At 35.3% G+C, this 26,976-nt stretch overlaps 1 long non-coding RNA gene across 1 annotated transcript in view; it reads right to left on the bottom strand.

The window, feature by feature from the left end:
• The window catches only part of LOC131509043 (uncharacterized), a 125,537-nt gene extending 101,568 nt beyond the window's left edge, over positions 1–23,969 (bottom strand). The window contains exons 1-2 of the long non-coding RNA XR_009260273.1: positions 23,675–23,969; positions 6,762–6,886 (exon numbers count right to left, since the gene is read on the bottom strand). This is a non-coding gene — a long non-coding RNA (uncharacterized LOC131509043). The remainder of the gene's footprint in view (positions 1–6,761; positions 6,887–23,674) is intronic.
• Between the last annotated feature and the right edge of the window lie 3,007 nt (positions 23,970–26,976).

Here is a 26,976-nt window from a genome sequence, read left to right on the forward strand (position 1 = left end):
TGGGATACTCTCTCCCTCCCTCTCTCTGCCCCTCCCCTGCTCACTCTGTCTCTGTCTCTCTCAAATTAAATAAACAAACCTAAAAAAATGAGTGAGGTTAAATACCATTTAAATTGGAATGACTACACTTTTCTGTTAATAGCAGCCTAAATCAAACATGGAAACCAAAGCAATAAAAACCAGCTTTCTTGAAATTACTACAAAATGCAACATCAGTGGTCAAATAGAATTAAATGTAGACAATCTCAGAAAATTCACTGACTATAAAAATATTGATACTACTGATGTTTGCATTCAACTTTTGATGTTTTAATCATTCTAAGTAAGAAAAATTATAGCTAATATCCATCAAACCCACGTTGGGAGATAAGCTAGTAAAAATGAAAAAGAGTCCTTAAATTTTAGCATGAAGAAATGGTGTGATGATTACATTTATTTTTGAAAAAATAATGTTGTATGATAGAAATCATCCTTTTAGAAAAATATTGGTGAAGTGCTAATAATAAACATAATTAACATAAAGAAATTTACCTCTAAATATGAAATTTGCCATTTTTTCTTCCAGGAGTTATTTAAAATTCAAGTTAGTTAACATATGGTGTAATGTTACTTTTAGGAGTAGAATTCATCACTTACATATAATATACCTAGTGCGTATCACAAGTGCCCTTAATACCCATCACCCATTTAGCCCACCTCCCCTCCAGCAGCACTCAGTTTATTCTCTATAGTTAAGAATCTCTTGGTGTCTGGGTGGCTCAGTTGGTTGAGCAACCAGCTCTTGATATAGGCTCAGGTCATGACCAGGGTGGTGGCCTCAGAGCCCGTGTCCCAGCACTGAGGATAGAGCCTGCTTAAGATCTTTCCCTCTGTGCCTCTCTCCAGTTCACTCTATCTAAAATAAAAGTTAAAAAAATATATCTTATGCTTTTCCTCCCTCTCTTAAATCCTTGGGAATGTCTATTTATTATAACTATGATTCACTGTTCATCTATTTTCACTAATATTAAGCTTATAAGCCTATACCTAACTTTGTTGGTTACTGAGATAGTTTAGGCTCTTGTGAAGACCCTCAGGAGTAATTGTCCAGACCACAAAACTATTATGCCATCCAGTATTTTAACAAGAAACTTGACTAGACTATCAATGATGTGCAAAATCAGTGTTGGGATCTGTTAAGGAAACTAGCTTAGCAACTTTCCCCATAATGCGTACTTCCAGACAGCACTACCTATCTACGGAGCAAATATTTGCTGTACCTTACTGGTATTTAAAAGCAATGGAATCTCTGATTCTATTTTGTTTTCTGGGGTATATATAAATTAGGTAAATCAATGCTAAAATGACACATGACCAGTCATGGATAAAAATAACAAAATTAGAGGCACAACACTTTGTAATGATTTAAAAATCACTTTCCAGTGCAGCAGTGATTTTCCTTCTTGCTTGTATTTTCGAGACCTCTGTCCACTCCTGTTTTAAGCTATTTTCTTTAGGACTTCATTATGTTCCTTGGGAGACTATTTCACACTCTATTAGTTACAGTCAATTTCATCGCATTACTTGAAGTATAAACACCCACAGTTCTTTGCACCTCTTGTGAGCACATTTCTTCCTTCTTGGTATTTAATAACCTGTAGCCTGGCACTTGAATTAGGGGATAATTTTGCCCCTTCTGGCAATATGGTTTTAAGTAGGGAAAACTATTTGTCAATTTCAAATTGCATTTTATATGAACATAAGTTGCATATCTATATTGTGTCAGAAAAATTGTCCAAAACTTGGATAGAAGGCAAATAAGTTAAAACACACATCCTTTCAATATTGAGGGGGCAAAACCATTCAAGGATTGTCTACAAGAATGTGCTCAGGTCATTGCATTGTTTATTATTAATTAAAAATCCAAAATTTAGTGAAGTTACTTGTTAATTTGTAGATTTTCTATCCAATAACAATGAAAATAATTTCTCTCTGCAAGAATATGTAACTCCAAAGATTTATGACCTATTAGATATTAGAGAGTATTTTACCCAACTCAGCAATTTTACCCTAAATTTTCTTTGATAAATTACCTAATAATACCTTAACTTCTTAAGTGCTCTTTGAACGAGTCATAACATCTTACCAGTTCCCTTCACTAATTAATGAGTTAAATAAAGTCTTTGACATGTTTATTTTATATTTACCTGAGAGTCATGATTTTGCTTTTTTTCCTTAAGTTATGTTTTTATCTATGCAATGATTAAAATCCCTTCAAGTAATAGGAGTAATAAGTTGAAGATACAGAACCTATCCAGACTTTTGCTAAAAAATTCAAACACTGGACTAAGACTGTAATATTATCATCATTGCAGTGGAAAGAGCCTGGTTGAATTGGCCTATAACATACATCTTATCTTCTTTAGTCATTGTTTTACATATACTTTATAGTTGACAATATGTCAGATGACTGAATAAAAAATTATTTCAGGAATGTGATATAACTTCATTAATTGCATTTATATTCCTAAGACCTCATCAAATATTTTTCCATAATAATTTACGTATATTTTATTTCTATGTGTATCACATACCAATACTAACTTGTTATTTAATAAAAATTCCAAATGCAGTATTCAAAAATTTGCTCAACCCATGTCCTTGAATAGATATTTACAAGTATACATATTGAGAGTTTTCATTTTGTAATTAATAATAGGACACTGCCCCTACTTCTACAAGAATGTATTTCTAATATAGCACTGAAACATAGATTATTGTACACTAGCTAGATTGTGTGCCATTATATTTCTTTGTTCAAAAATATCACTTTTGTGGTAAAGAACACAGAGTGAAGAAATATATAAAGTATGAATTAGCAGCTGGAATGAATTGAAGGGTGAAATATAAAGCAGCAAAAATGGGGACTACACAAACTATATATTAAGTTAATAATTACTTCTGTACTTGCCACAAATCCAGCAAATATAAAATTGCACTCAGCCTTAGAAGCAAATGTGGAATATTGAAAAAAGTGAAAAAGTATCACTTATCCTGAAACTCTTCCAAGTAAAATTAGAAATCTCTAAACAGATCATTAGGAATATATACCAATATATCTTATTTTGCCTAGAAATAGTTGCTGCAGGTATTCAAAATTTATCCATATATTAATTGATGACTTAAATATTGTCTTTAGTCTCCTTCAATAAACTGTATGCATTTGGATTGTTTACTTGAGAGGGAAAAGTTAAAGAAAGAGAATTTATTTTATTTTTGCCTGGGTGCTACTTCAGAGAAATCGTTTCCAGATGCCTGGAGATATAAATATCTTAATTCTATTTCAGGGATAGATGGATCAGAAGTAAATAAAAGCCATTTCCTTCAGCCACTTTCCCAATACCAACTAGTCGGCCAAGCCCATAAGAATGAGTCTCATAATTAATAAAGCTTTTAGAAATAAGGCTCTCAACTCACTCTCAAATCTCCAAGTATATTGGATTTCTGGGACTGAAAAATCTAGCAATCTGGTTAATTGCATTTAGAACCTCAATTACCTCATGTAGATGATTTAGTAGAGAAATGATATTCTTCTCTAAGCCACGTAAATACAGCTGAACAAAAATCCTCCTAGGAATCCTTGAAAATCTACTTTCTTCTCTTTGTCACAAATATCAGAGATTCCATGAATTGGCTGATAGTAGTAAATACTAGCAACAGGGTTAATTTCATATAAGGCATGGTTATGAAAAATGTAGACAGAAATCAAAGTTTGACTTAGTTGAAAATTATATAAAACAAGAAAAGGTCATAAGCCAAAGAGTTTATGAGTAGTCTGTGAAAATAGTACCCAAGTCCTCTTCTCTTGATAAGCCTTATGAATAACCCAATTAGAAATGGGCAAAAGACATGAATAGACATTTTTCCAAAGAAGACATACAAATGGCCAACAGATACATGGGAAGATGCTCAATATCACTCATCAGGGAAATTTAAATAAAAACCACAATGAGGTACCACCTCATGACTGTCAGCATAGCTAAAATCAACACAAGAAACAACTATTGGTGAGGATGTGGAGAAACGGGAACCCTCTTGCACTGTTGGTGGGGAAGCAAACTCATACATCCACTCTGGAGAACAGTATAGAGGTTTTTCAAAAAGTTAAAAATAGAACTACCCTACTATCCAGCAGTTGTACTACCAGGTATTTACCCAAAGAATACAAAAATAGTAATTCAAAGAATACATTCATCCTGATGTTTGTGGTGGCAATACCTACAATCACCAAATTATGTAAACAACCCAAGTGTCCATTGACTGATGAATGGATAAAGAAGATGTGATGTGTACACACACACACACACACACACATCCACACACACACACACAGAGGAATATTACTCAGACATAAAAAAGAATGAAATCTTGCCATGTGCAATGACATGGATGGAGCTACTGAGTAATATGCTAAGTGAAATAAGTCAGTCAAACAAGGACAAATGTCGTCTGATTTCACTCATATACGGAATTTAAGAAACAAAACAAATAAGCAAAGGGGGAAAAAAACCAAGAAATAGACTCCTAACTATAGAGAACAAACTCTACAAGAGAGGTGGATGGGGGAGGGGTGATATAAGTGATGGGGATTAAGGAATGCATTTGCTGTGATGAGCACAGAGTGTTATATGAAGTGTTGAATCACTATATTGCACACTTGAAACTAATATTACACTGTATGTCAACTAACTGGAATTCAAATAAAACTTTAAGCAAATTAAAAATAATTGTTTATAATAAACAGTAGAATATACACAGAATTATGTCCAAATCATATGTGCAGAATTCAAGGAGTATCACAAAATAAACATACAAGTGCAATTACCACAAAAGTAAAGAAAAATACCATTAATACTACACCAGAAGCTTCCCTCATGCCACTCTACAATTGCTACCCTTACTTCCTCCCAAAAGATAACCAGCACCCTGAATTCTAATAGTCTTGATTAAGTGTTCCTGTTTTCGAACTTCAAATAAATGGAAGCATACAATACATATTTTTGGCTGTTTCTTTCACCCAAAAATATTTGTTTAATTCATCTATACTATTGCTTTACCATTGATTATTTCATATTTATTGTTATATAATATCCTAAGTTATGAATATATCATACTTCATCAATTCTACTATTGATGGGCATTTGGAAGGTTCTCATTCTGAACCCTCAATATTTTTATACATGCTTTGTGGTGTACATATGCACATATTTCCGTTGGGAATATACTTAGGAATGGAATTCTTAGGTTATGGGGTAAACACTAACAAAGTAGTATTTCAAAATTATTAAATAATTTATAGTCCCATCAGAAATGGGATTGTTCTATGCCATTGTGAGGTCTTGATATTATCAGTATTTTTAAATTTAGCATTATGGTTAATGTGTAGATATTATATTTAGGTGACATTTCCCTGCTGAATAATAAGGTTGAGCGTCTTCATTTTTTGGCTATTTATAGATCTTATTTTGTGAAGAGGTAGCCCAATCCTCTCATACATTTTCTGTTTTGGACCATCTGTCTCACTTTTATTTATTTTTAGATCTTTATGTATATTGGACATAAAGTTTTCAACTCTTACATATGCAAATATATTCCCCTACTCAATGGCTTGACTTTTCACTCTCTTAAAAGTGTCTTTTGATAAACAGAATTTTTTAATTTTAATGAAATATTGCTAATAGCTTATTTTTAATGATGTTCATATACTATTTTATAAACTTTCATTTAAAATCCTCTATTCTCTTCAAGAAGCTTTATTGTTTACCATTCATACTTAGACATGTAATTCACAATTAGAACTTCATTTAATTGTTTCCAAGTAGTGGATTGAGGATTTCCTCCTTGCCTTTTTTCATATACACTTGCGTAGCACTATTCCCTGAGATAAACACTCTTTTGCAGTTACGTCTCTATCATAAATCAAGGGTCACTGTTGTGCGTGTGTTGTGTTGTGTTGTGTGTGTGTGTGTAGCATCTATATATGATATATAGATATTATTTTATAATTTTCATGTACGTTTAGTCAATGTATAAATTTATAGAAACAGAATTTTTGTTGATAGAATTAGAATTAGAATTTTTGTTGATATTACACTGAAACTTTATGATTCCCACAAACTAGTGTGTAGCAGGAAAGGCAGGTGACTACCTGAATTTATTGATAAAGAGCCAGAGATAACTTATTCCCATTCTTTATATTCAAAGAGTGAGTTCCAATGACAGACAGTAAGCGAAGAGATATCATCTCAGACACTTTGGTTCCCTTAGCCACTAAAAAAAAAAATTACTCCCATAATCTTTATCTGCTCCCCATCCCTCCTTAGTGAACCATAAAACTTTGACACAGTCCAAAGAGTACCATTAGAGCAGATCCAGATTCAGTTCCCAAATTTGTCATTCTGAGGTGTATAACATGACTTCATTGATTCAATGGATTTCATTCATTTCTATGATAGAGTTATCAAGGTCAATTATATTTCCTAAGACCATTTACACACACACACACACACACACACACACACACACACACACATAAATACATATATCTGTTTTGTATATGATTATGTATAGATTACAGAAACACACCAAAAAAGCCAACGTTCATATTCTAATAGAAAACTTAAAAAGATGGATAAATTACAACATATAGAAACTCAGTAGGTTTGTGACCTCTGTTAGGGAATAGGTTCGAGTCACTGAAACAAGACAGCAAAATGACTTACCAGTCCAAAAGATGGTGGCTGGTGGTTAGTGATGTAATGCCGTCATTCACTCCTGCCTCTTCACAACGTTTTAACTTTGTAATTAGAAACCATATCCAGTTAATCTCAACTGAAGACATCCATACCTGAAAAACAAGAATATAGGGGTGGCTATCTCTCAAAGGCATACGGAAACGCATATGTGTAACAAAAAGCCTAATGAGTATTTGAGGAAAAGAAATTAATATCCCGACATGTTTTTATGAAATGTGTTTAAATACATGCTAAGTAATTGAAGTATATGTACCAAGTTGGAATTGAATGGTTTTAGAAACGTATATTTCATTTATTTCTGTGATTGGGAGTGATCTTATATTTCTGAGGGCATCATTTTAATAAGGCTCTATGAAAATACAGATATAAACTTCAAAAATCACATAGAAAATACTTACTCACTGAAATTATTGATAATATTTGTTGTGGTTCTAATGTCCTTTTTGTACATCTATATTGGTTACCATATCTGAGACTATTCAGAAGGCTTTGATGAGTGCATATTAAATATGCCATAATAATTATTTGAAGCCTCTGTCAAATATCACTGTGCTTACTAAATCATGCAGCACCAATGTTATGATTTGCAGTAATAAAGCTATGCTATGGTAACTTTTTTGGAACATTGCAGCATATGGTGCCAGATGCCAAGGGCATACTAATTAATGACAAAATTAGCACATAGATGTTAGATCACTGTAATGCATGTGCAGTCAAAGCTTAAGATGTAACTCAGAAAGCAATTTTTAAATTTTCAAGTTAATGTTACACAAAACTTAATATTCTTAGTAGCAATTTATAAACTGTCTTTTGGACAGTAAGAATATAGGAAGTATGCTCTTTATCTGATCATTCTATCTTTCCCTTTCAGAGAGGAATTATGCTGAGAAAAAGTCGTACTTCATACGTTTTGATCAAATTTTGTACATTCCACAAGATACTCTCAAGAATAAGAGACTGCAGGGTGGAGTCAGCTATAGGGCACTAATCCAATCTTTGTGCCTCAGGCCTCCTAAATGAGGAATATAAACAGATTGAATACCCAAAAGGCCTCCCAGTTCATGGTCTTCCTGCCAATATCAAGCAATCTCCATTACTAACCAATTCAGTTACACAGTTCAAGTTTTTATAATAAAAATGCTACCACTTTACATTTCTGTAGCCTTTAAATCTTAACAAATTACATCATGATATGTAAGTTAAAAGCAAGCATTGTCTCTGGAAACAAATTGGATAAACTCCCAGGGACATATTCCAGCTCCAGCCCTTGCAATCTTTGTGATTCAGGGGAAGTTACCTTAACTCTTGTGAGTCACAGCCTTCTTGACTTGCAATGGAAATTATTACAGTGTTTACTTCAAAGGGGAGTTAAGAGAATTAACTGAATAATCCATGTAATGTGCATAATGCCTGGCACACAACAAACACCCAAGAATTGTAATTGTAATTATTAGCCTTTTGTATGGATGAAGAAATTTGAACAACACGAGATTTGAATGGCTTTCCAATGGTTATAGAAGTGGCAACTTGCAGAGTAGGAACTTGAATCCAGGACCCAAAGCTCCAAATCTAGACTTCCTCACAGCTTTCCCCCTACTTGATACAGAGATGGACGAAAACAACTTGGGTTTATTTGATGGAATATATCAGATTCAAGGGAGTATTTTATGCTTAGTGATTATTTTCAGGCTTAATTTGACTCTAGGGAAGCATAACTAACCACATCATCTTAAGGATAAATACCTCAGAACTCTTTCTGATTTGTCCCTAAATTGTAAACTCAGATGTGCATCTGAGAAGCTGCATTGCTGATAACAGCTGTTGAAAAATTGCTACATGAAAGCTAGGGAAAGGAAGCTGAAGCTACCTGCCTTTCCCTGTGGTAAATGTTCAAGGCATGACACAATACTTGAGAAAACTTGAGTAAGCAAATTTGGATCATATAATCTATGTTGCAAAATGCAAACCATTAAGCATAAAGCTAAACGGGGACTCCTGGGCAGCTCAGTTGGTTAAGCATCTGACTCCTGATTTTGGCCCAGGTTATGATCTCATGGTTTGTGAGTTTGAGCCCCACAGGGGGCTCCGTGCTGACAGTGTGGAGCCTGCTTGGGATTCTCTCCCTCTCTCTCTGCCCCTCCTGTGCTTTCTCTCAAAATAAGTAAAATCAGTTTAAAAAACTTTTTTTAATTTAAAAAAGAATAAAGCTAAACACTACAATCATGTACTTTAACCTATAAGTCTTCAGTTTTGTAGGCCAATTCTTTGCAACTAAAAAACACAGAACTTCCCGCTTAGGAAAGTGGAAACAAAAAACAAGGCGCAAGAAAAAAATAAGTCTATCTATATTTACTCTCTAGGAGGACCCTTCCCTGTCAAATTTTCAGGCAGATTTGAACCCCTCTCCCCCACTGCAACTTTCTGGCTGTCAACTCAACTCTTACTTTATACATCTGATTTCTTTCCAAAGATCTTAACCTTTCAATTTCAGGAAAATAAAAGACACTTCCGTGGGAATGCTAACATCATCAACGCTGTCTACCAGAGAGCAAAAAAATTCTCAGAAAATCGTTGGCTGAGCCAGGTTTAAAAGGATTATTTGAGAACTGTCTCGCAAATTAAAAGAATGAAGCCTAAGTGACCTACATCAAGTGGGATATTAACATACGTTTAATATACAAATCCAAAAGTATGACCACTAATAGAAATAGAGCCATGTCATCCTTGTTAAAGACATGAGAATCATTAGCAGATTTCATTGACTTCTCAATGACCCTATAAAAGTGGTTTGAACCCAAAGAGGCAAATCTAATTTTGAACAGGCATTACCACTGATAAAACAGACTCTTTTCTAAATGTATATTTATTGTCTCTAGTGCCTAGGGATTTCTTGCTTTCTCTCTATCCTTCTACATTTCATTTTCTCTTTCATATTTTGGGTAAAACCTAATAGTTTATTTTATAAAACATCTTAAATGCCATCTAATCCATGAGCTGGCTAGTCTGAGTTAATGAAAAAAATCTGAATTATGTATATTCAGAATGCAGTTTTATTACTCTTCAGTACAGAAAAAAACTAATTAACTTCAAAGTACAACAAAACAACAACATCTACACATGCAAAAATCTTTCTGAATGCTTAGTGAGGAGAGATATTTAGGAACATCTGCCTCCAATTCTGGTCCCCTCAGTTAAGAGGAAATAATACAAGATTTATAACCATGAACCAAAATCATGCTGCCTCCATTCAGTCTCCAAGACTCAATATATGTTTAGTGAAATTGCACACTTTTATGCCATTGCCTTAAATAATGTTGTATTAGTTTTTCCCTTAGTCTTTATGGGTTACACAATGTTTCTTGTATTCCTGGGTAGCAAATAACATAACTATCCATACCATGATAATTTAAAAAAATCTCATCATATACTTTTACTTACTTTTTCCTATGTTACAGACTTATGAATAGTTTTATGTCACTCTATATTAGACAAAATAAGAAATTCAAAGACTTTCTGGGAAGAGTCTTAGAAGTGCTGATTGCCAGTAAATTACTCATAAAGGTTTAAATAACTGAAAGAAATCATTCTAAGGGGGAAAAAATGATTTAGAAAATCTTTAGAATGTGGTGGGTGTATTAACCAGGAATTACACTCAACTGATAGTGAAAGAGACCCCTCAACATAGTGACTTAAACCTGATGGTGCTTATTTTTCTCTTACATAAAATAATCCTCCATTCTTTGTGGCTGGCTTCTATCCTTAAGTTTACCTCACAGTTATAAGATGGTTTTAGAGCTCCAACCATCACACCTACAGCCCAAGCAGGAGGAGGAACAAAGTGTGCTTTCTTAGATGCTCCATTAAACATTTTTTCCAGCTTTAGTCATATATAATTGAAAGCAGGCTCCACATACAATGTGCTGAGATCAAGAGTCGCACGCTCTACTGGCTGAATGTCTCTTCTTCACCCGTGATCATTCCTCAATCCAATGTGATCAGCTCTCCATTCCCACCATCCTACTCATAGTGATCTTGGTAGTTCAACTCATTTCAACAGATATTTATTCAACCACTTGAGGCCCATCTCAACAAAAAGTCCAGTGGGTATTTCTATTTATATAACTCTTCAACCTATGGTACTATTAATTACTTTGTATTTTTAAAGTTTATTTTGAGAGACAGAGAAAGAGTGTGCACAGGCATGAGCGTGGGAGAGGGGCAGAGGGAGAGAGAGAGAATCACAAGCTAACAGCACAGAGCCTGATGATGCAGGGCTTGACGATGTGGGGCTCAATCTCACAAATTGTAAGGACATGACCTGAGCCTAAATTAAGACATGGATGCTTAACTGACTGAGCCACCCAGGTGCCCCAATTATTTTGTATTTGTATCTTTTCATTCCACATTCATTCAATGTCTGAAAAATTTTGGACCTCAGTGTTGAGAACCCGTTGCACTCCTCAAAACCTCCTTCCTCCTGGTCCAAAAGTAAAAACCACATAGATGGTTTGTCATCTTGAATTTTTACAACTACCCTTTTTTATAACTACTTCTTCAGTTAGCTTCCATTGTCTTGCAGTGCTTAGTCTGTGGCTCTCTTGTGTAAACTCTCAGATAATGCTTATATTTCAAGGTTCAACAAAGAAGAGAAGCTATTAAGTTAGATTGAACAGCTTCTTTCAAAATGGAGAAGATATTCTTTCAAGAAGAAAAGGATGTTCAAAATTTACTAGATTGATTACTGTGAGGAAGTAATTAAGTTTGGCATATGTGATGCCCTTTGTGATCACTGAAATAGCAGCAAGTGCAAAGGCAATTTTAAAAATTAAGATCAGGTCTCCCTGGATGATAAACTGGAGATAAGAACTACAGGATGTAAATTGTGTCAGTGCTAAAAGTCCAGGAAGTGCAGTGAATAAAATCAAGTATCTGTTGTACAGTTCACTTAGATAGCAATATATAATAGTGTAATCTATTATCGGCCACCATTTTGCTTTCATGCTGCTCAGTGATTCACTGACTAAAATTCATACCTGATTTTGGGGATAGAGTGACACTGTGTTTTTTTTTTAAATATCTTTCTGTGGGAGGTTTCAGCCACATCCAGAAGTTGTATAAAGTTATATAAAAATACCCCCAAATTATCCGTTAACAAGGCTTCAATAATGAGCAGCTGAGGGCCAACCTGGTTTCATCTAGATCCAACACCATACTGACCAGATAACTCTGGAGCATATCCCAAATATTACATCTATAACTATTTCAGTATTTTCCTGTAAAACATAAGAACTCTTTCAAAGATATAAGCATAATACCATTAGAATAATTACACATTTGATAAGATTCCTTAATATGAACAAACACATACTGTTTATATTTCCTGATGGTCCTGATAGTCTCACAGAATTTTAACAAATATTTGTCCAAATCAGAATGCAAATAAAGTCCATACATTGCAATTAATCAGAATGCCTCTAAAGTCTATTTTAGTTTATAGATTCTTCCCACCTCCCCTGAATCCTTACAAATTATATGTGGAAGAAATAAATTTTTTTTTCCAGAAGCTGAACTTCGGTGATAGCATTCCTGCAGTACCAGCTAACTATTCCTCTGTTATCTATATTTTTTAATGTATAGTTAGATACAGAAGTCACACAGATCTAGGTTTATAATTTTTATCAAGTACACTTCATATGTGTCAGCGTCCATGTCCCCTATGAGGCACATGATGTCTGGCTGTCTTCTGTTTGCTTGTATGCAATACTAGCAGTCATCAATGCTCAACGTCAAGATCTGTTATTTCTGCAAGGGTTGCAAAATGGTAATTGTTTTTCTAATTCTATAACTTTTTCTTTTTTTTGAGAATATTTCTATGAAAAGGAGCTTCCTCTTATCAACTGTTTGGTTGAAATGGTATCGAAAGGCAGAATAAATGCTTGATTCTCTTTTCACAAAAATTCACAAGTTTATTCCTTAGCAATCTCCAAATCATAAGCAAAATAATCTTTGATATTATAAACTCTTGTATATAAACATAGTTGGTGTGTTTCCAAGTAACAGCAGTTATTATCCTCAGGGCCCATTTTTGCCTAATAAAAAGCCTCTATCATGTTGACACTTGAGTTCATAGAGTGACATAACACACTATAGTTTTATTTTGCTAGCTTAAGAATTTCATTTAAATGAAATTATAAAGTAGGGGTGCCTGGGTGACTCAGTCAGTTAAGCTTCCAACTTCGGCTCAGGTCACGACCCCGCGGTTAGTGAGTTCAAGTCCTGTGTCTTGCTTTGAGCGGACAGCTCGGAGCCTGGAGTCTGCTTCAGATTCTGCGTCTCCTTCTCTCTCTGTCCCTCCCCCACTCAAGCTCTGTGTCTCTCAAAAATAGACAAACATTTTTTAAGATTTAAAAATTACATGAAATTATAACCTTTTATGTCTGGTTGTTTCCACTCACAAGAATATCTAGGATACCCATCCAATTTGTTGAGTACATCAGTAGTTCACTTTGTTTTCAGTGCAGAGGTTTATTTCATCGTACGGATGTAAAGCAATTTATACATTCTATCACTTGTTGATGGACACTTTGATGGCTCCAGTTTGACAATGCAATTGATGATTCTGGTTTTACTATGATGAAAAATTCTGTTATGAAAAATGAAGCACACGTCTTTTTTACAAACATATGTCTTCATTTCTCTTAGGCAAGTAACTAGGAATTGCTAGGTCAAACGAAGAGAATTTGTAACTTACAAAAGTGAACAACCTTTTTTTTCCAGAATGGTTTTGCCTTTTATACTACCAATAGCAACGTGTGAGATTTCTCACCTGCACAAGCTATCAATCTTTACATTTTAGCAGTTCTAGAGAGTGAGAAATGCTAACTCATGATTGTAATTTGTATTTCTCTGATGAGCGAGCATCTTTTCACATGAATAGTGGCCATTTTTGTATCTATTTTTGTGCAGTGTCTACTCTTGGACATTTTTGAGTATTGAATTGGAAATTATTCATATTTTTTCTATATAAGTGTGAATATAACATGTGTATATGCATACATATATATCCAGAAGAATATTGAAGATTTAAAAAACATCAGTATCTTAATCTGGCATTTTTATCAACTTGTAATGGCCCACTGTATCTTCTATAATATTCTTGGTTTTGAAATATATTTTATCTCAAATTAATACAGCCACTCCAGCTTCTTTTGGTTAGTGTTTGCATTGTATATATTTCTCACAATTTTATTTAAGCCATTCTATGTCCTCACAGTGTTTTTCTTAAAGACATTGTAAAGTTGAAGTTTGCTTTATATCCAGTCTTCGAATCTTGAACATATAAATCTGTGTTTAGATTTTAATATATTATCGATATAGTTAGTTTTGACTCAACCAGATTGTTACAGGTTTTATTTTCACATCGGTCCTTTATTTCTTTCTCATTTCTTGTCTTTTGGATTGACTACTTCAATAATCTATTTTTATCTCCACTATTGGCGCACTAGGTCAATTTGGTCAAGAGCAGTTGAAGTCTTCTCTAGGCTTTTAAAACTCTGCTTGTCTTATCAGTTACTAGGAGAGAAGTATTGACATGGCCTATGGCAGTTATGATAAATATGTATTTGTCCACTGAGGGATATTTGGTGTTCCTCCACCACATATTTTCAAACTGTTGTTAGTGTACAAGCATTTTGGATTGCTGTGTCTCTTTGATAAGTTGAATCCTTTATCATTATGTAATCATTATGTGCCTTTTTGTGTTTGGTAGTGCCCCTGTTTGAAACATACTTCATCTGGTATCAGAATACCAGTTTTTTGGGGCACGTGGGTGGCTCAGTGGGCTGGGCATCTGACTTTGGCTCAGGTCATGATCTCACAGTTCGTGGGTTCAAGCCCTGCATTGGGCTCTGTGCTGACAGCTCGGAGCCTGGAACCTGCTTTGGATTCTGTGTCTCTCTCTCTGCGTCTCCCTCACTCATGCGTTCTCTCTCTCTCTCTTTCTCTCTCTCAAAAATAAATATACCGGGGCGCCTGGGTGGCGCAGTCGGTTAAGCGTCCGATTTCAGCCAGGTCACGATCTCGCGGCCCGTGAGTTCGAGCCCCGCGTCAGGCTCTGGGCTGATGGCTCGGAGCCTGGAGCGTGTTTCCGATTCTGTGTCTCCCTCTCTCTCTGCCCCTCCCCCGTTCATGCTCTGTCTCTGTCTGTCCCAAAAATAAATAAAAAACATTTAAAAAAAAAAAAAATAAATAAATAAATAAATAAATATACCTATTTGACTCTTTTATGTTTGCTGACAACTTGTCCTACCCTGTCTTGTTGTATTTCTTTGTGATTTGTTTTATTTGCTGTCTTTTTAGGGGGAAGGAGGATATTTTTTATTATTCTAGAAAGGTTTTCTATTTTCTTCCAAATGTTATGTGACTTTATATAATATCCTTAGTCCCTTCTATTTTAGTATTCTTATTGGTTCACTAGTCTAAGCGATTTGAAATTTAACTAGGAACCCTTCTCTCTTTCAAGCATTTAATTTGTAGCAATATCCTTTTACTTTGTTAATTTCTATAAAGTAATAAGTGAGCCTATTCTACTTTCTATATGCTGTTTCTATTCTCATTTTTAATAGTTGACTATATTTTTACCGCATGTACCTTTATATTCTATACTGACTCCCTTATAGCCATATCTTAGTTTTACAGGTTAATATATACTCGGCTCTCACCATCACAATTTATGTACATGCTTTCCAGTCACTTTGGTAGTCTGAAGTTCATTGTCTAGATTTTAAAGGTAGGTCTTATGAAATCGACATTTATTTCCTAAATTCTTTTATCAGCTTGTTGTTTTTATATATGAAGGCTAGTTTGGCCAGATATACAATTCTTAGCTTCCATTTTCCTTCCTTTGATGATCTTAAAAATGGTTTGCCATTTTCTTCCATCACAACGTGATATCAAAATATCTGATAAATGCTTATCTTTCTTTTACAAATGATTTGGGCATTTTGCCTGACTGCCAATGTATTTTTTTGAGATTATATCTCAAATTATGTTGTTATTGCTTTCCCTAAGTACATTGTACATTTTTTCAATATAAAGGCTTCAATGTTTCATTGAATTTTTAGTTCTGTCCAATGTTGGGGTTCTTATAGGAGGAGTCATTTAATGCATGTTTTATGTTCTTACCAAATTTCCATATATAACACTTACTCATTAATATTTTCTCACCTATCTTAAAATTCTTATATATTACATTTTGTATTTATTTCAGAGCATTATCCAAGGTATTTGCTCCTTTTTGAGTTCTACTTTGAACTTATTTCCTAAATGACTTTATATTTTTAATTCTTTCATGAGTTATGTCAATTTACTTTAGAAATATTCCCTGTCTTCAAATATCTCTTTTTCTCTTTTCTGTGTTTATCTGAATCTGGTTGATTTATTCTTTTAATAGCCATCATTGTCTTCTTAAATTATTTTAACTCACTGCATATTTGTATGAGTCTTATTCTGATCATTGTTACCTTTCTAATAACCATATTTTTAAAATTTTTTAATGTTTATTTATTTTTCAGAGAGAGAGAGAGAGAGAGAGAGACAGAGGACGAGTGGGGAGGGGCAGAGAGAGAGGAAGACACAGAATCCAAAGCAGCCTCCAGGCTCTGAGCTGTCAGCATAGGGCCCGACATGGGGCTCAAACTCACAAACCGCGAGATCATGACCTGAGCCGAAGTCCGATGCTTAACTTAATGAGCCACAGGCGCCCCTCATTGTTACCTTTCTAAATTTGGGGTGGAATTTTATTATAATCCTTTTATGTTGCTTATATTTTACCAAGATGGGTTTTCCTAACTAATAATAGAAGAAGGTAGACAAGAACAGCTTTCCAATATTTATGATTTTGTACTCTTATTAGTATAGTAAAAAATTCAAAAATTCTTGAGTATTTTTGAGATCTGCCTCCTTTGCTCTCTTACCCCATCTTTTCTGGTCATTTTCTTTCCTTTGCTCCTATCTTTCTCAGGTCATATTCTAGTTCAGCAGCATTTCTGTATTGTAGAGCTTAGTACTGGGAAAAAGCATCAGCTGGTTAGTTTGGGAGCTTACTTATCTAGTCTGACCCATAACAACGAACGTTTCTGTAGTCCTTCTATGTTCATTTCTGAAATGAAGCCTGAGAACCCTGCCCCCTTAGTTTAGGCTACTTTTCAGAATGTGACCCGCTGAACTTCCCAGCTAACTGGGACTCTGAGCTGCATTTCATTTTGTTAGATGCATAGTTTCTCCTGCTATAAAGGTCATCAGAAGTTACTTTTATTTCCTCTTCTTCCTTGTACACAGCTGCCAATACCAAATGTGACTTACTGCTCCTGATGAGTTGGCCTACAGAGTTATAGTTTGGATTCTTGCTATTATGTTTTTTTGTGGATACTTAATATGTGCTTTTAAAATTGTTAGGCTGGGGGCACCTGGGTGGCTCAATCAGTTAAGCGTCCGACTTTTGATTTTGGCTCAGGTCATTGTCTTACTGTTCGTGAGATGGAACCCCACATCAGGCTCTGTGCTGACATCACAGACCCTGCTTGGGATTCTCTCTCTCCTCTCTCTGCCCCTTCCCCTGCTTACACGTGTGCTCTCTCAAAATGAATGAATAAAACTTAAAAAAAAAAAAAAAGATAAATAAAGTTGTCAGGCTAGTCCTGTTTTTTGTTTTATTTTTAATGGCTGGTGTTGGGGGGGGGGTTCCCAAATCTATACCACTGCTGATATATCTTACCCCAAATGTTCTCATTTTTTTCTTTTGTCTATATATCTGTATATATTGTAATGCTGCCCCCTCAACATGACTATTTTATACTTTTCTTTTCCTCTCCTTCATAATTTTCTTCTCACAACATCTGAGTGTATGTTGGGGGGGGGGGTGCTTATTAGTACTGGAGAAAGATAAGCAGGACCAATAAGGAAGTCATCACTTTCGTGTCTATATTCACATCTTAACCATTTCTTCCATAGCGTATATGCTGTATGAAAAGAGAAAGTATACAAGTACATTTTCCTCCTCAAATACAGAAAATATGGCACTGGAGGGATATGCCATTTTTACTCAAAATTCAAGAGCACATTAGGTAAACTGTTAAGGACACACACTTGTCTTCTCATCCCCCTGCCCCCATTGATCTTTTTTGAAGTAATTGGTGGCAACCCAATTTATGACTTGGTTAAAACAATTACATTTTTAAAATGTCCATGATAATGCAGTATTCAGTTTAAAACACATTATGTTGGCATTTTAGTTCATGTTACAACCTCACCCCACAGAGCCAGCCATAAAACATTAAATATTCCATTGCACTTTAAAAAAGTAACACTGTTGCTACCACTGACATCCCTAACATTTCACCGTGTAATGTTGCATTCAGGGTCTGAAGTGAAGGGAGACAGCAGCCAATTCTTTGATTTAAAAAGCAAGAAAAACAAACTCCGTTAAACATGGTTCATAAGCAGATGTGACATTTCCATTGTTGAAGATATTTTCTTGATTTACAGAATCACCACGAATGGGGTTGCAAAAACACTTATTTTTACAGACGCCTTTGTGGGAAAGGTTAAGGCTCATACAACACAATTTAGAATGCCCTTAGTCTGAGGAAAGGAAAACGTGTTGTACACAGTGATTCCTTTGTCATCTCTCAACCGTGTTTCTCCCCTGCTCCTTATTGATGTTCTCTGTGTTCTACAAGCTGGCCTCATCTCTTTTACTACTATTCAGTCTTCACAGGCAGTGGGACATCTCTGAGGAGCTAAAGCTTGGCATCTAATCAGATTAACAAGTAGGATGTTAGTGGGTTTTACTTGCATTATTAAGACAAATGATTGGGAAATCTATTACACTTAAGGATCAAACTACGAGCAAGCTGGGGTCAGAACCCTGGCTATACATCTAAATCAGATGAGAAGGAAACATATCTGAGAAATTCGATAGCCCATAATAGTTTGGTGTTTTTACCTGTGGCTTCCCACCTTGGTTTAGAAATGAGATGAGATGCACAGTAAAGTCTTTTCTGGTGTCTCCAGTCGTCCCTAAGGGAAGTAGGCTGTAATCTCTTGGAATGTTCGCAAAAGATATAAATAGAAATACCTCAATGACTCCATTAGATGTTGCCCTGTAATTTTTAAATCAGTATCATCATTAAACAAGAAATAAAATAAGTACATAATGACCATATTTAATAATAACCCCCAATAGAATTAGACCTGAATTAAAGATCAAAGTCAGAATTTATAAGTTAGATAACTATCTTTTATTCATATAAAACATTTTAAAGCACCTCCCCAGCAATTACTGCATCAAAATAAACTTGTAAGATAATGGAAAGAACTGTTATTCATACCACGCAGATATGGAAACTGAGTCACTGCATGTCATCATACATGTGATCTTCAGCAACAATCAACTGAGTGAAAATGCAGCCCCAGTTTGTCCCCTCCACCATGTTGCTAACTGATGGAAGTAATCCCTGTGATCCACACACATGAGGAGCAAAGGCACTCATGTTGGGCTGTCAGGACTGAGCAGGAGCCTGTGCTCATCTAAATGGCCATCTAAATGAAATCTGCTGCTTTTGTCTCTTTATAATATTATCTATAAACCTCTCCTGTTTTCTGATTGCATCATGATAGGTAGCTAAATAAGATAATCCATTCTCCTTTCCTTTTCCTCAGAACACCATTTTATGAGTCTAGAGAATTCGAAAGCATTTTGCGACTAAATGTTTTGGCAGACAGAAGAGCGGAAATAGAGTAAATTGCCTAATCAGAGGAACAGAGGCTTGCAGGCTCAACACTAAAGTTTTAATGACAGGGTCTCACGGGGGTCACTGATCTGATTACAGGCTGTTTTCCTAATCCACTGCCCAACTTACTTTTAATTCTGAATAAGTGAAACTGAGAATCATGTTCTGATGGATCCTTTTGTTAGCTTCCTTTCCAGCTGTCCAAGTTGCAACAGAAATAGAAGATATTCTTGTGCTGCTCTGCTCAGAAATCTGCAGGACAAGAGTCCCAAGCCAAGTCACATACTCAATGGGCATAAGCATAGGCTTTTCATGACATCGTTCCTCCTACCTTTTCATTTAGATATTTATCAAAACCATACTTATGTCGAAGCACACAAATGAAAGTAACAACATGCCTCTGTTACCTATGGCTTTTTTCCTTTGCATGGGATTCAGAAAAAAGTCAGCTTTGGAAAGAGATTTGGGAGAGATGGTGATGTGATGGGACTTGTAAGTGACATGTAAATACCATCTCTGTTACTTCTGGAGACGTTGAGGGGTTTGTTTGTTTAGGAAATTAAGGATTTATGTAATGAAAAGCAGGATGGCTAACTTGTTTCAGTCACATACTGAAGAAGTATTCTTTCTTTCTTCAATGCTTGAAGTTAGAGGCCAAACACCAGGAAGCGCAACAGCTTGCACATAACACAGTGTAGACACTTTACACCTGTAGCTGACTGATCAGCCCTGGAAATAATGCCAAAGTGTGGGGTGGGGAGGGGGTGGAATAGCCAATTTTAAGGGCAGGAAGTTGATCAAAATAAATTTTTTTGATGAATAAAGGTGAAGTTTTTCATTTCCACATTTTCTTAGCTGTATTTTCTTTCACTTTCTTCCCCCATGAACACATTTACATTACAATTAAAATCTAACTAAGAGGCTTCACTCAGTTTTGCATGGGCTAGAAAATTTGGGACATGATGTCCCATACACTATGTAGCTGGTTACGACGACATTTTCTAGTTCAGTACATTTGTATTGGTTTCCAAGGTCCCACTGTGGATTCCATGTAATCCTTCCTTTTTCAGACTGTGCCCCTCTGATATTCCCAATTATTAAGGTCTGATCGTGTAATAATCATGAGTCCCCTCCCTCCCAACTACTATCTCTGCTCCTTCTATCAAAATTTACCCACCATCCCTCAGAATTGGTCTCTCCAAAGTGAGGACAGTCTACTCTGGGAACCAACTTTGCCCTAATAGACTAAAGAGAAAAGACTATGGCTGACATCTTACTTGGTCTCAAGCATTGCTTCTTCTCTTAGATCAATAATGTTCCGTCTAGGTCATGCACAGTCCTAGAAATGCAAGAAGGCTTGTACTCAGGCATATAGACAGTTTGAACTCATGCAAATTCAGAAGCTATTTCCTAAAACTAATATGTATGAAAAAGACTTTGAAGTTAGGCTTTATGCCATGTCTATTTTTTAAACTCCTCTTTTACAATGGTCCTTCCTCCACTTTATGGTAGGGATGGGAAGGAAGAAAGAAAAAGTAGAAATAGGGAAGGGGCATAGAGAGAGAGAAAAGTATCTCCTAATCTTACATCCCAGATTTCTCTACAGACACCATTCATTTCCTTCTGTGAGATCATAAAACATAATGTAGAGCAAAATAGCTCAGTTCCTGAATTTCTGGGTTAGACCTGGGTTCTAATCTCAACTCATTCACTTTTAAGTTGTGTAACTTTATGCAAGTCATTTAACCTAGAATGATGCAAACACAATTACATGAAAACTCTCCAAGGAGTAAAGGGTAAACAAATTTTAGGACAACTAATCTTCAGATTTCTAAGTTCATATTCCTTTTTGTAAAAATCAATCTGCTGGGGTGCCTGGGTGGCTCAGTTGGTTGAGCGGCCGACTTCAGCTCAGGTCATGATCTCACAGTCTGTGAGTTTGAGCCCCATGTCAGGCTCTGTGCTGTCAGCTCAGAGCCTGCAGCCTGCTTTAGATTCTGTGTCTCCCTCTCTCTCTCTGTCCCTCCCCTTCCCATGCTCTGTCTCTCTCTTTCTCAAAAATAAATTAATAAAAACATTAAAAAATTTTTTAAATAAATACAAAAAAATAAAAATCAATCTTCTTGGAAAACACTAATATTAGGTTGTCATTTAAATTTCCCCTTTCTAATCTTTTACATGCATTTTCCCTGTGGGAGAATCTGGTCTATGAAAAACAAAAGGAGCATTGGTAAAACATTAAAAGCAACAGGGCCTTATATCATATAGAGTACAACCTGCTCAAGACAAAGTTTGGGCCTTATCCATATGTTTATCTTAGAATTCAGAAGCAAGACCATTGAATCAAGGAAACACATTACTATATTTATTTAGAGTGAATAGTGAAGTCACACTTCTATAAGAAATAGTTTTAATCTGATTAATTTGGCAATGAGAACTGGCTTTCCCCATTAGGATTTATTATGAGTATTTTCCATGAGTTGAATGAGGTAAATCAGCAATTCCAAGGTTTTGAAAATAACATATTCAAAAATTGTAAGATAAAATATTTTTACAAAAATATTATATTAGCAAAATTATGCTAAAATTAATAATATTTGGATTTTCCAACCTTTTCTGAGTATGTCAGGTTAGAAAAGATATTCCTAAGTTAAGGAATAAAATGTAAATTAAGGTGCTGATAATTTTTGGTGAAGTCTTTTGATATACTTTCCAGAAACTGAGGAAGTGGATGATTCAACTTATAGGGTGTCCTTTGAAAGTCAAATGGCTCGTCTTTCCTCTCATCAAATATGTAAGACCTAACTGAATCATCAGCTGATATAGCATCAAAAGTAATGATAAAACAACCATCTTTAGCTGAAAATTTAGAAGTTTAAGAAAATATGTGAAATTTAGAAGTTTAAGAAAATATGTGACATGTCTATGATAAAATTCCTAATATGTAGACAATACTTCTCAGTGTTATCATCAACGAAAACAGAAATAAAACTGATTTTGGACACTGTTATTATAAGAATGAGGAAGAATCATTTTTGGACATATGAACTATGTGAAACATGTAGTCCTTTTTTTATTAATAGGATCATTTATAATAAAATTTTTCTCTATACACTTAATAATTACTTGTCAAATGTTTTATATATTTTTGTTGCTTTGATCAAAGCAAAAGGATATAAAACATTGTGTACTAATAGTAATTCCAAATCTAACTACTTCCAGGAAAAATATATATTTTTTAATGTCTATTTATTTTTGAGAGAGAGAGATAGAGGAAAACAGAGGATCTGAAGCAGGCTCTGCACAGCGCACAGCCAGATGTGGGGTTCCACGTCCCGAACTGTTAGATCAACCTGAGCCAAAATCAGATGCTTAACCAACTGAGCCACTCAGGTGCCTCCAGGAAAAACATTTACCATTTAAAATCTTAGAGTTGTGGAAAATAAAAATACATGTTTAATTTATAAGCAGAGTTTTCTTACAGAGAAGTATGAAATACTTTAGTACTTAATTAGTAAAGGAGATATGGGTTTAGAAATATATTACTTTAGGATAAAATTCTCTAGGGAAAATGAAATGTAAATAAGGTTAAAGACTAAAAGATAGGACATCAAATTTCTAAGGATTAAAGAAAAGCTGGATAATGAAATTATTAAATGTCTGGTTGTGGATATTAAAGTGCTATGGTATTTAGATTCTACTGAAATCTAAAGTGTAAAAGATTTATGTAGCATTTTTAATTTTTAAAATTACAATATTTAAAAGAAGCCAGAAATTACACTCTTTACTTCTTTTTAAACATATAATGAATTTTTTATACTGATTTTAAAACATGTAAAGGAACGCACACTTTTTTCAAAATACTCATTGAGAGTACATCAGCAAAAATTTTAAGACCTCTGGCCTAATATGCATTTTCATAAAGTCCTTCTGACCTTCTTAAGAATTAATTCCCTTAATTAGTCTATTCTATTTGTCTTTCAATCTTTAGCATGGAACAGAACGCCTAACAAAAATATTTTCTAAGAGAATGGATAATATTACAAATAGGAGCTAGCTCTAAGCAAAACTAGAATTTCAGTAACTTACTGTTTGAAGCCTCTTTATACCATTTGTACATAACTTTCTTGTCCAACATTGCCTTCTAGGATTTTGCCTGAGAATATATAGTTTTAGTATAACATGGTTTAGCGTGTTGCTCATTTCAAGGACAGTTGCCTTTTACAAAGGGAATACGGAATTTCGATTTCAATGCAATTCATTAAATACTTCTTAAGCTCTTACTATATACTTAGTCATTTTGCTAGGGGCTGATGAGATGACAGTGAACAAGATAGTCTTGGCCTTGCGTTCATCAAAATAACATTTTTGCAGAGGACTGATGTTAAACCATTAAGGACACATGTGAGGACTTGGTGAAGTCTTTTGATATACTTTCCAGAAATTGAGGAACAGAGAAGTATAGAAGCATAGAGCCAAAAGGTAGAAACCTTGTCTATGAGATCAGAGATATACATACCAGTAAAGAAACATGCCACAACATTCTATTTTGATTTCTTAGAGAATAGAAATATGTGTATGTATGTATATATGCACACACACATGTATACATATATATGTATATAAACACATTACATATTGAAATAACATAGGCAAATGTAAGAATAGCAATTGGTGTAAAAAAAATCAAGGACTTACAATGTTTAACACCATGAACTATACTCTTCTAGAAATAAAAAGTCAAATTTGTTTGGAACCAACTTTTGTGTAACAAGTTGCACTAAAACCTGAGAGATGGATAAAATTTATAAACCGTAACTCATTAATGGAACACAAACCCACAGTTTCTGAGACTCCAAAATACTTCCATATTTGCTTATCATATATAAATAGAGCTTCAGTGAATATACACCTTTATTTAACATTACGAAGCATACCAAGCAGCCCTTAAATTCAGCAGATTTTCCTCTTTCCCTTCCCCTAGCTATTCCTGATTTTCTAACTATGCTCAACAGGGCAACAGGCTGGGGAGCTAGGGCCATTGTAGTCAGATGGAGCCACTTTGATTTCTTTTTTCATCAATTCTGACTCTCTGTGATCTTAGAAAAGTTACTTAACCTCTCGTCTTAATATCCTCAGAGGAAATAAGGCAATACTAGCTAATTCACAGTTATTTTAGATCTTCAGGGAGATAATGAATGTTGACATGTCCATCATATACTTGCCACAAAACATATGTGAAATCCATTACCCTTTTGATCTCCTTGGATATCAACATAGACTATTTTATACCCTTACTTGAACCCAAGTCAATATGGTTTTACATTTTAATCCTGAAATCTAAGAGCAGAATTAAAAGCCTTGTCACATGTTACAAAGGTGTCAGAACTCAGGGTGTAGGTAGGTAGAGGGGATTTGGAAAAAGGGCAGAAGGGTCTTTCCTAGAACTTCTGCACTCAATCATAGAGATCACCATTTGGGGATTCCCCAAGCGGGGCTCAAATTCATGAGTTGTGAAATCATGACCTGAGCTGAAGTCAGACGCTTAGCCCACTAAGTCACCCAGGTGCCCCTAAAATTTTCGGGGGAGGAGGGAGAGAGGGAGAGAGGGGGCGGGGGGAGAGAGGGAGAGAGAGAGAGAGACAGAGAGACAGAGAGAGAGAGAGAGACAGAGAGAGAGAGAGAGAGAGAAAGAGAATCTTAAGCAGGCTCCACACTCAGTGCAGAACCTGACACATGGTTCAACCCCATGACTCAGGGATCATGCCCTGAGCCAAAATCAAGAGTCAGATGCTCAACACCTCTGAGCTATGCAGACACCTCCAAACATTTGTTTTCAATCCTACTGACTGATTTTCCAAGATTTCCCCTAATTTCTTTAGAGCCTTGAGCAATTGAGATAGTTTTATTTTCTTCCCTAGTTTATTAGTTATTTTTGATCACCTGAAATAGCTCCGGGAAAAAATGGTAGGCAGAACCTTATTTCTGGTAGTAGAGTTTCCTTCCAACTAAAATGAAACCTATTGCTCAGACCCCAGAGATAGCACAAACACAGAAACTTAATTTCCTGAGGAGACTCAATGCAGCCACTAATTCATTTTCGGACCTGTAGCAGAACAACGGAAAGAAGCTTTCCAGAAACGTAAAGTGACCCTCAAAAATGTCAGCATGTTTGATCTGGACAAAGTATTGCCCTTTTTATGAGATTTCAGTTACTTCCACTTTGTGCTTTTTATTTATACAGTTACTCAGAGGACAGAAAGAGTAAGACAAGTTTTAATTATGGCAAAAAGTAGCAGTAGCATTAAAAAGCATGTTTTTTTGTTTTCCTTTTTGTGAAACAGTACGGTGGCTAGATTTATGGGGAAATAGCTGGAGGATGAAGATATTATTTTTCTAGAGTATCAGCTGAAGCCCATCTGTGCACCACTGTCTGGCGATGTCTTAATTCTCAGCCTTATTATCAAAGGCTGTCAGCAAAGGTCATCAAACAAACAAAGCCATTTGTTAGAGAGAGAGATTTAAAAATATATACGTATGAGTCAAAGCACTGCACTCTGTCCAGAGGAGTGGAATGTATAAATTATTCTAAAAATGATCGTGTATAGAAGCAATAAAATCACTCATCCCAGAAAATGTTTTACTTCCTTTTCCCAATTTCTATTAAGCTTTTTCATCTCTTACCGAGTATTTCATTCTCAAAGTAAAAAAGGTTCTGCAAAGAAATGGCAAAATGATAAGGATCTATTTTCTTATGAAAATGGGAAAAACCATTCAGATTTCTTGTTTTCATTTTCCAAGCACTGTTGTTTTTTTAGTAAATATTGGATAAAAATCACATAGGGGGAGAACCCTTAAAAAGAAGCTTTAATTGTGGGCCCACAGATTTGTAGGTAAACAGTATTCCTTTGTTTGGAGTGATTTAACATTCTTTCATGCACAATTCAGAAATTAGTCTCCTGAGGAAAACAAGGCTCCTATGCCTGTTACAGAGCATCTCCCTTTGCGTTGTATTGACAAATGGTCCCTGCTGGTAAGAAGCTAAGAGATAAGATTCCCTGAGATTTCTAATGTCAGAAAACTGGTGATACCACAGCCCGAAAATTAAAGAAGACACAAAGAAGGAAAGTACTTCTTTTTCTCCATATTTAAAAAAAATTAACGTTTATTTATTATTGAGAGACAGAGACAGAGCATGAGCATGGGAAGGACAGAAAGCGGGGGAGACACAGGATCTGAAGCAGGCTCCAGGCTCTGAGCTGTCAGCCCAGAGCCCAACGCCAGGCTTGTACTCACAAACCGCGAGATCATGACACTTCACCGACAGGCCACCCAGGCTCCCCTTTTCCCCCCATATTTTTGCAGGCTATTAAGAACCTGATGCAGTGTTC

The sequence above is a fragment of the Neofelis nebulosa genome, chromosome 4 (genome assembly GCF_028018385.1).
Source record: "Neofelis nebulosa isolate mNeoNeb1 chromosome 4, mNeoNeb1.pri, whole genome shotgun sequence".
NCBI lineage: Eukaryota > Metazoa > Chordata > Mammalia > Carnivora > Felidae > Neofelis > Neofelis nebulosa.